Genomic DNA, 11,010 nt, shown 5'->3' with positions numbered 1-11,010 from the left:
GTAGCATCCACCAGTGTATACAAGGGGTGGATATACCGTAGTAAAAATAGATGATACCAATGCCCACCTAGAAGATTTTGGAATACAACCTAGTGCAAGGAGTACCTCACATTAGAATACAATTTTCAATACCAATGCTCCACACCAACACAGAGAGTGGACCCACTATACATGCTGATCAAGCAAAGGCTCACTCTAGTACAGTTCCGCAAAGCAAAGCAAAGAGATTTCTATTGAGAGCGATGTAATCCTGGGTGGTGCAAGATATTGTGGTAAGATAAGAATGCCACATGTATGGTGTGTGAGTGTTGACCAAAAGAGTGGAAAAGGGAGTGCCACATGGATGATGATGTGTAAAGTGGGATAAGGCTAGAAGGCCTATATCATTGTATGGTTCGTTGTTGTGAATGCAATAGAGATTAAGTGTTGAGTGTGCAATCTTTCTCTCTCTCTCTCTAGTCATGGAGTTTTTAGTGTGGTATAACCCACCTTAATCTTATGCTTAATCTTGTGTCTACCATCAACACGTTTGCGAGTAAAATAGGTAATTGACCTAGACTACCTGGAAAGATTCCATTCCAAATATTAAAAATGTATATCTTTTTTGACAAGGCAAGCTAGAAAAGCTGAAGAAAGACATGGACACGAGAAGAGAAGCTGCCCCAAGAAGACTGAAAGAAGAGACGGATGCGTGAAAAGCTGCCCCCACGAGAAGAAGACTGAAGACAAGAGAAGATGTGAGGCTCCAAAGAGCGAGGAGCCATGTGAAAATCAGAGAGAGAGAGAGAGAGAGAGAGAGAGAGAGAGAGAGAGACCCCACAACCCAATGTAACCTGCCCCAACAAAGTAAAACCACCTCTGAGCCACCGATGATGTAGGCCATGTGGTAGATGTATGTGTGAGCACTTTAGCCAAGGTCGCGGGCACTTGTAGTAGTAAGCCTTGGACACATAGAGAGAGAGAATGTCAAGGACTATGAGTTTAGGGACTTGAGGCACTGGTCGCGGGTTATCAAGTAAGAGAGAAACTTGGTACAGGGTCCAGGTGTGCTAAGTTAACTTGAGGGGAGGTGTGCTAGGCACTAGTCGCGGACTATCAAGTAAGAGAGAAACTTGGTATAGGGTCCAGGTGTGCTAGGAGTATTCACTTTGTTGAGAAAACGTGGTGCTCATGCTAGATCAAGTGTGTGGAGGAAAAAAGCTCACAAAATACAAGAACAATGTCTTTCTTATTAAGTTGCTTATGAATACAACTAGGCCTTGCTCAATAGAAAATGCCTCATAGCTCCACCTTTAAATAGGTGAGCTAGTGGACCTTAAGTCCATTCACACTCACACCCTTCTCTTCCCCTTCTACATAACCTTAGTCTCTTAATACCCCCCCTCAATACTAACTATGAAAGAATGGAATAGGTGGTATTGGACATAGGATGCCTTTATAACATTAGGCGTACAAGGTTTGGAATATAGGTGTGATTACATTGAGAATTAAAACAATTTCTCAGCAAAGGTAGAGGCTGATACAAAGTTGGCCTCTAATTCTTTGTTAGGACATTTAGAAGTGATATGCCCTGTTTGTTTACATTTGTTACATTTCATTTTGTTGGGATATTTGATCCAACAATTATTTGCCAAATGACCCACCTTTTTGCAATGGGCACATCTTACTTTGACCACCTGATGTGACAAAGCTTGTTCGATAGTTGATGAAGTGGTTGCATTTGAAGATTCAGCTGCTCCCTTTGGCCTCTTTTCTTCATCAAGACATGATTGAATGACTCCTTCGAGGGTGGGATTAGGTATGTTCTTCAGGGTGGTGACCAAGGTGGGGTACACCTTCTTGACTGCTTTGAGCAAAATAGCCACTGCATCATCTTCATCCATTCTCGCATTCACTGATGCAAGTTGAGCCATAAGGCCCATCAAGTGAGAGATGAAGGCTCCAATGCCATCTCCCTCTTTGAGTTCCAAGCTAAAAAATTCGATTTTGAGTGAGATCTTGGAATTCTTACCACCACGAGCTCCATAGAGCTTATCAAGCTCATCCCATTTCTCCTTTGCAGTCGGAAGCTGGTCCACATGGTGGATGAGTGCCTCATTAAGATGAAGCCCATATCAAGCTCATCCCATTTCTCCTTTGCAGTTGGAAGCTGGTCCACATGGTGGATGAGTGCCTCATCAAGATAAAGCATGATGATGGCTTGTGCGCTCTCATCATCTTTAACATCTTCAGCCTTTGCTCGATCAATAACCTTGGTGCCGAGGATGAATGGCCAAAAGCCTTTGGACATCATCTTGTACTTGACAAGGACTTGCCAAGTGTGGAAGCCCTCTCCCGAGAACTTCTTGATTTGAGTGTTGTCCTTTGACATTGGGTATTGAAAGAGATTATGAGAGAGTAATGGGCTGATTATGAAGAAGAAAAAACCAAAAATTTATGATATTTAGGCTTAATTAGAAAGAGAGAGGCTTATGAGAGTGCAACAACCCTAATCAAGTTGAGAATGTTGCATAAATAGGAGATTAAAATAGTAATTTTTATGATTTAACACTTAGGGTTTGTGCTTAATTACTAATTTTGATGGAGATTAGCTACATTAGTGTTAAAGAACACTTTGGTTGGTGATTAAGATCACCATTAGTGTGTAGAAAACACAATTAGTGCTTAAAAGTACATTTTTAGTGTTAAATGACACTTATTTTGGTGATTAGTTCACCATTAGTGTTTAATAACACTATTAGTGATTAAGAACACTTTATAATAACTTCTCTTTGCTAGATTAATAGCTTAATTAGTGTTAAACAATATAATTAGTGCTCATAAGCACATTTTGAAAGCTTTGAAAGCTTGAAAGTTGATGTTGATGTTGATGAACGGAGCTTGATGAGAATGAGGTTTATGGATACCTCATGTGGTTGGCACCGCTTCAAAATCAAGAGAAAGCTCAGCAACAAACATTCACTTCATCACTTGAGTGATTAGAGCAAGGGAGGAGATGATTTGAGTAAGAAAAACTCACTTATGAAGCTTTAATGGAAAGCTTCATGGGGAGAAAGAGAAGAGGCGCTTGGTTTTTTGTCTGCACCAGCCGGCGCGTCGAAGCACCATTGGATCTCAAACCTGAGCTGTGGACTCCTTAATAACTGGGCTACCAAATCCCTCAAACCCCATGCTTATTGATGGCCTACAGCCAGCGTATGGCTGTACAGCCAGCACTGCTGTAGAAACCGACGCCGATTTGCTGCAGGGGGAATGCCGCCACGTGGAGTGAAGCAACTCAGCAATTAGCCGTACGAATTGAAGCGCCCGGTCCTACTCTTCATCTCCCAAGTTGAAATCTCCTCAAAATATTGCCTCTACAAGCTGGGAGTAATTTCTTAATAGTAAGTGTGCATCATCATTTGTACTAGACGTTAGCATGAAATAAAGGATAAATAGAATAGAAATATTCACTTTAGTAGAAAAATGTTAAAAGTGAATCCAAAAAAGCCAATGTATTAATCAAAAGACTAATAACTATTTCAACAAATCCACACTTTGAACAAAACCTATGCTAATATTAGTTGTTGATAAGATCCTTTCAATGATCACCATTCGTTGTACATTCTCATAATAAGCACTATCAATGCACTTTTCTACCTTTCTTTGGTTGAGAGCTTGATGGGCTATGAGCATGGAAAGCCTTGTTAACATTTGTATCCCCAATCTTCTCAACGGCCATAGCAACCCCAACATTTAAAGCTTCCATGGCTTTTGCAGAATCCAATATATCATCACCATTCCCACCTTCATCATCATTTTCATGCCTTCCAATATCTTCAAAATTGTCTTCGGCATCCTCATTGAATAGAGCATCATTCCCTTGGTCCTCTTCATTCCTTTGCCCTGCATCTTCAAAGTCTATAGCATCCCCAACTTCTTTATCATCATCTGTGTCATTTTTGTTGTCAATATCATCACCTTCGTCTTCGTCCTCTATACTTGGTGGGTCATCAATGTGAAGATTTTCAAGGTTCTCTTTTTCTGCATCATCTAGTGTTTGCTTTTTTGTGCCGCCACTTGCACCACACCACTCTTGCAAGGACGGGTGACCATCTAAAAGAGCAGAGCACTTTGATTCTAATGCCATCGCTTCCAAATCATCTTTGCATAAAGCAATACATCGTCTCTTCTTTAGCAAGCTCTCCTCTAGCACAACTCCACCACAATATATCTCTACAACATAGCTCTGTTCAGGACAAAACCCTGTGATGAGACCATCAATAAAGCCTTTGTCGATGAATTCTCTATTTTGGCCACTAGAGCCTGAGATGAATACATTTTTTGTGAGAACCTTATCAATGGCCTCAAACTTGTCAACCTTGCTAATGAAAAGAATAACAGTTGCAATCTCAACTGTTCCAGATGTCCAGGCATCATCTTTTTGTGTGTGGATCATGCTAAATTCATAGTGCACCTTTGTTGACTGGCTAGAAATCCCTTCGATAAGCATTCCAATGGTGATGAAATCAACAAAACACACAAGAATATATTCATATTGTGAGTTTAGTGTGTTCAAAGCAAGTGCCAACTTGGAGAAAAAGTCTGACGAGAGCTGCTCCTTTGTACCATGTAGGTCCATGATTGCCAGTTGAAATGGTACATGCTCTTCACTACAGAAGGCTATAATCTTTGTCATATCAAAACCCACCCCCCCAACTATCCAAGGAATACACTCTTGTTGAGATACAATACCCATAGATGCTCTATATAGATGATTCAGTAAAGTTACTACACTTTTTGGAAGTGAAGGATTTTTTTTTGAACGATTGAGAGCATCCCTAACAAAGGACTGGCTGTAGCTCCTCAATTGATTATACTCATACTCCCCTAGCTGATATGTCTCACACACTTGTTCCCAAGTCATCTTTTCCCTTGTCAGATCAAAGTAGAAAGTGGTTATTGCATCTTTGAGAACTCGATCTGTTTTTAGCTTCCAAGCCATCTCCTCCATATCCATTCTTTGATGGGTTTGCTTTCCCTTTTTAAGCAATATTCTCTTGTCAAGAAGTGATGTTTGAATGTCCAAAACTTCACTCTTTTGAAGGCCTAAAATGCACCTAAACAACGTTGGGCCTAGTGTGACTGTTCCTGGTGCCTGCTGAATTTGCCCACTCTTCAAAGTTGGAAGTTTGGGATTTTGATCAAGACCTTTAGTTTGAGTTTTGCCCTTTGTATTTGGAAGCAAGCCTTTTGCATAAAGCCTCATGATCTTAACCCAATTCTGCCATACATCATCATCACATAGAAGCAAGTGTAAATTATTTTTGACAAAATTCTTATGTAGTGTGTGCTCCGTGGTCTCCACAAAGGCCTGCAAAGTTGCAAAGTAAGAAGTTAGTCCCCTCACTATAGATATCACAAAATATTAGGAGGAATTATGCATCTATGGGTTTTCAATCATTTGGAACTTATGCTCAAACTTGAGTTTGAGCCTCACTTGCAGTGCTAAACTAGTATATAATGGTGATGCTCGATCTTAGGTTTGAGTATCACCTCCGTATGCAAATCTAGCACTTGCAAGTGAGGCTCCAACTTAAGTTTGAGCCACAATTAGATATGCAAGTGCTACACCATCATAGAGAGGTGAGGCTTGAAGTTCAATTTCAAACCAAACTATTAAGTTTATGTAGTTTGAGAAGAATCCTTACATGCATCTTTCTTATGCTACTGCTATACTTAAAACTATAGATCTATGAAGAAGTAAAGAAGAAGTAATGTAGGTCTATGATTTACCAAGATATAGCAAAGAATCAAAAGAGTACCTTCCAAGACTCGTCCATCTTGGGTTGATTGACACCAGGCAAAGGTTTACTAGGACGACCGTTTGCATGCAGTTGTGCTCGAGCTTGTAGAAGTTGATCGAGGAATGGCTCCTTTTGCATTGACTTTGCAACAGATAAATTCGCATCCTTGGAAATGTCAGGAGAAATCTTGGGCGGGCAATTTACAATTATCTTTGATCTCCTAAACCTAAATTGCTGATGCAGTGGAGGGTCACTTTAGCCATATTTAGAGTTTGCAAGATTTTTGCAGCACTAATGGAGTGTTGATAATCCAATATTCAACTTTATGAATATCTTCTTTTGCGAGTTTATCAAGGGGTTGTTTTGTAGCACGATTACAGGGCATCAAAATTGCAAGTATCTCTTCTTGCTTTGGGTCCTCAATAAAGTCTTGGGTCAAAATACGAACCCAATCCTTATTTAACCTTCTATACACATAGTTTGAAGGAGCAGGATAACATTTCATCACATCAATGCTGAAGACCTCATTTAGACCAAAGGGATAATATCCCTTCTTTATTTCTGATGAGATAATTGCTTTGCTGCCTTTGTTTAGAGTCTCAACCTCCATTAGCTCGTCATCGAACGCATCTATCTCCTTTGAACCACTTGCTGGTTTTGTCCTTTGCCTCTTTAAAGAGATTTCTTGAACCTTTGTAGAGTGCTTTGCCTTTCTCTTCTTTGCAAGTGCTTGCTCCTCTTCTTGCACCTGAGAGCCTGCCATGTCTTCAGCTGCTATTGTGCTTACATCAAGGACTTTTATTTTGTCACCCTCCTTTTTATGTTTTGAAGAAGTTGCACTAGCATTTGTAGATGATTCAAGTGCACTCTTCACTATGGCCCTGCCTTTTTTCTCCACAATTTTCCTAACTTGAGTGGTTGTTGTCTCCTTTTCAGGTATGGACTTTTTTCGTGAATCCAAAGCCTTCTTTGCATGCCTCACTGATTTCACCAGGTCCTCCACATTATCCACCCCTGAGTCTTCTTGATTGGAAAAGTCAATGATCTTCAATCCTAGCTTTACAATAGAATTGTCCTTTCCTAGTTTACTGCCAGTCATGTCTGCTGGGTGAAAAGTTTCCAATGATAAGCAAAACTTATTTGCTTTTGTAGTTTTTCCTTCTGGCAATAGAGTGCATGTGAAGCATGGGTTTGCTCTTGCACATACAATAACATACAAAGGCATGCAATGACATGCAATACTATGCAAATGACATGTAACACTATGCAAAGGGCAAGTAGTACCATGCAATAATATGCACATGTAATAAAATCCAAATGCAATGCCATGACATGACATGAAATGCAATGTATTGTAATGGCACATACATGTATTGACATGCAAAAGGATAATAAAGAGCAGGCAATGTCATGCAAACATAAAATACAAATGCAGATTCTAAACTCACATGCAATGCTATGCAAAGGCGTGTGAAGATGAGGGGTGTGTGTGTGTGTGTGTGTGTGTGTGTGTGTGTGTGTGTGTGTGTGTGTGTGAGAGAGAGAGAGAGAGAGAGAGAGAGAGAGACATGAAAGAGAGACAAGGGACAAAGGGAGGGATAAGGGTTGAAGATGAGCGTGAGAGAGGGAAGAAGAGATTATGCATAGGAGAGGGTGGGATACGGAGAAAGAGAGGGAAGAGGTGGGAGAAGGAGAGAGAGGGAGGGTGGGAGAGTGAAAGTGAGGGAGAGGAAAATGAAGGAGAGAGAGAGAGGGGGTGGGAAGAGGGTGGGATAAGGAGAGAGGGAGGGGAGGGAAGAGGGTGGGAGAAGGAGAGAGAGGGCGGGTGGGAGAGTGAAAGGGAGGGAGGGAGAGGGAAATGAAGGAGAGAGAGAGGGGGAGGGAAGAGGGTGGGAGAAGGAGAGAAAGGGAGGGAGAGGGAAATGAAGGAAGGAGAGAGAGAGAGAGAGAGAGAGAGAGGAGAGGGTGGGAGAGGGAAAGAGAAAGAGAAAGGGAAGAGGGGGGGAGGGGGGGAGGAGAGAGAGTTAGAGGGAGAGGGCAAGGAAGGAGAGAGGGAAGATGGTGGGCCAAGGGAGAGGAAAGGAGAGAGAGAGAGGGGGAGAGAGAGAGAGAGAGAGAGAGAGGGAGGGAAGAGAGTGGGAGAGGGAGAGGGCAAGGAAGGAGAGAGGGTAGAGGGTGGCAGAGGGAGAGGAAGGGAGAGAGAGAGGGAGAGGAAGATAGGGGTTGAAAGGAAGACAATGGGAGAGAGAGAAGGGAGGAGCTAAGTTGGGCTAGAGGGGAAAAAGTGGACTGGCTAAGAGGTGGTGGTGGAGATAGTTGGAGGAGATGGGAGGAGGTAGTGGTGGAGGGGATGAAGAGAGAATTTCCACATTTTCAAGAGAGGAATTGTTAGAAAAATCTCCCTCAAAAATCACTCTGCTCAAAAGGCTATTGCAAACCAATCTCTACACTAATGGAACCTGATGTGTAAAGCTCAGTTTGGTCACCACCTCGGAGCACATTTGGTTGAAATGTGTGTGCCATTTTCTTGGTTTTCAATGTGTGTGTGATTTGCCCGATTTTCAATGTGGCATGGCCTTAGAGAGCCCCCTGTATATGTGGATCCCACCCTCACTCTTGCAAAGTTTGGTCATCATTGGAGCACATTTGGTTTTGCAGTGTACGAGCTGCAAGTCCAATTTCAAGGGGGCTCTCTAAGGCCACAACACATTGAAAACTGGACAAATGGCATGCACATTACAACCAAATGTGCTCTGATGGTGCGACCAAACTTTACAAGAGTAGATATGTGGACCACACCCTCACTCTTGTAAAGTTTGGTCACCCATTAAGCACATTTGGACACCAAAACAAACAGACACCAAAAGATGCAACAATCAAATAGGGAAAACAAATAACAATGAGAAAAAGTGAGACACCAATAATATAATATTAAAATCCAAAGTAAAACTTGAGATGATATTAAACTAATCATCAACACCCTCTCTAGCTCTCAAAACATCTACTATGCTCTCATTCTCATCTATATAAAGCTACCAAAGAGGTCGAGTTCTGCTTTTGCAACTCAGAACTCGATCAAGCCAAAGGTTGATCATAATCACAAGATGAGGGAAGATGTAGGCCTCATGATCAACCTCATACTAATTGAAATTGAATGTATCTCCTATGCCTGCAAACCTAGTGAAAATAGTAGCTTGCCATGACCATACTATGTGCATAAAATTAAATCCCATGACCATCTATGGCATCCTTGTTGAGAGTGCTCTTTGGCAATAGAGCATCCCACAACAAATAGTAGACCACCTGCTCCTCATTGCCATCAGGAATAATGACAGCAAAGATATCATCCATGGTCAATAAATCTATAAGCTCACCAAAGTCAACTACAAACATGGCACCAACTATTGTGGGAGGTTGATATAAACCCTTAATAGTTATTGTAATAAATAAAATATTGAGAATAAATAGAGTAAACAGAACAAATAAATACTCAATACCCAATGTTGGGTCCAATTTCCCCCCACATAAGAGTGAGCCCATGCTTCCTCTTGGTATACTTCAATATATTTCATGGGAACTTTTTGGGGCTCAAAAATAGTATGCTTTACAAATATGTTGACTTCTGATTGCATGTAACTCCTCCTGGCTTAGGGGGTCATAGTATCTTTTGAATTTACTCCCATTAAGGAATCCAATGGCCAACGTGTTCTACCAACAATGTACAAACAGGTGGACATATTGCGTGAAGTGAATGACACACTTGTCTCATTCGAATACCGGCCACTATCACAACCATCATTCTCAAGATTGTGGAACACAGAGTTCAAGACAGTTAGTTTATCAAAAACCAGCACCTTCTCAAAATGCGACATTTGTATGGCAATCAAGGTCAAGTTGGAATCAACAAAAAATCAAGAGGAGCATGCCAGATACATGGCACAAAGAAGGGCACACATGTTGCAACAAATGAGTTGTAGAAATCTATACTATGCCAGATACATTGCACAAAGAAGGGCACACATGTTGCAACAAATGAGTTGTCGAAATCTATACTATGCTTGGAGGAGCTCTTCCGAAATGAACCCAAACAGGTATTTGTGTATTATACATGATAAGATGGACCAAAGCAAGACTCCCATACCACAAATTAAACCAGTTCCTAAATCTCTCAATGGGGTTGAGAGGCTTCCAGTATCCTTAACAAGAATGCTCACTCATGGACATGGACAAACAGCTTATGGTCACTTTGCCTTGGGGTTATGGCCAAGTGATCCCAACTTCACAATTTCATCTCTCACAAAATGTTTAAGAAACTTAGAAAGAGGAGAGCAACACATGTATGGTGACTTGAGCTCACAAAACTCAGATGCTGAACCACGAACAGATCTTTTTTATTGTGTTTTGTCTACTATGGCCCTGTATCAGCATATGGAAGTGCTGAAGGAGAGAAATGCATATTGCAAGCAGAGCATTGAGGATGCAGATGCAGAGACAAAAACAAATGTGGATACAGAGGGAAATTGTTCTTCACATATGCAGTCAGTCTTTCATACTAACACACATGTGCAGGATAGGGGCAATGGAAATGCCTCAAGTTTAATGCCATCAAATTCAAGGACATTTTTTAAGAGATTGCCAAGGACGTTGTTGTTGCAACTTGACAATTGTGGTTCTGAAAATAAGAACCGTTATGTATTTGCCTATCTATCCCTATTGGTTGTTGCACGAGGAGTGTTTGACATGGTGCAGCTTGGTTTTCTTATGGTTGGTCATACTCATGAAGATATTGATGCATTGTTTAGTCGCTTCTCTGAGAAGTTGAGGAAACAAACCATTTTCACATTTCCACATTTGATGAAGATCTTTAATGAGTGTGTTAGCATGCATCCAGCACCCTTTCTCCTACAAAATGTGGCAGACTTCAAAAGCTTTGTCAAGGGATGCTTACATGATGGAGCCGATAAATTGATTGGACATTCAAAGCAATTGCAATTCAGGTTTTATATGAGTGATGGAATACCTTTGATGCAATACAAAGTACACCCCAAAAATGTTGATTGGTTACCAGAAAGCGGTATAGAGTTATGGAAGAGAAATGACCAGGGAGGACCCAAGCTTCCTAAAGGTTTTCCAAAAGTATTGCCACCCTTTGAGTATGTTAAGGAAAATGAGAAGGTTATGGAGGGCTTAAAAAAACATGTCAATTGGTGGAAAGAGCACTTGC

This window comes from Cibotium barometz, chromosome 6 (genome assembly GCF_041138505.1).
Source record: "Cibotium barometz isolate CiBa-2024 chromosome 6, ASM4113850v1, whole genome shotgun sequence".
In the NCBI taxonomy this organism is placed as follows: domain Eukaryota; kingdom Viridiplantae; phylum Streptophyta; class Polypodiopsida; order Cyatheales; family Cibotiaceae; genus Cibotium; species Cibotium barometz.
The sequence above is the reverse complement of the archived record's forward strand: the minus strand, read 5'-3'. Positions refer to the sequence as shown.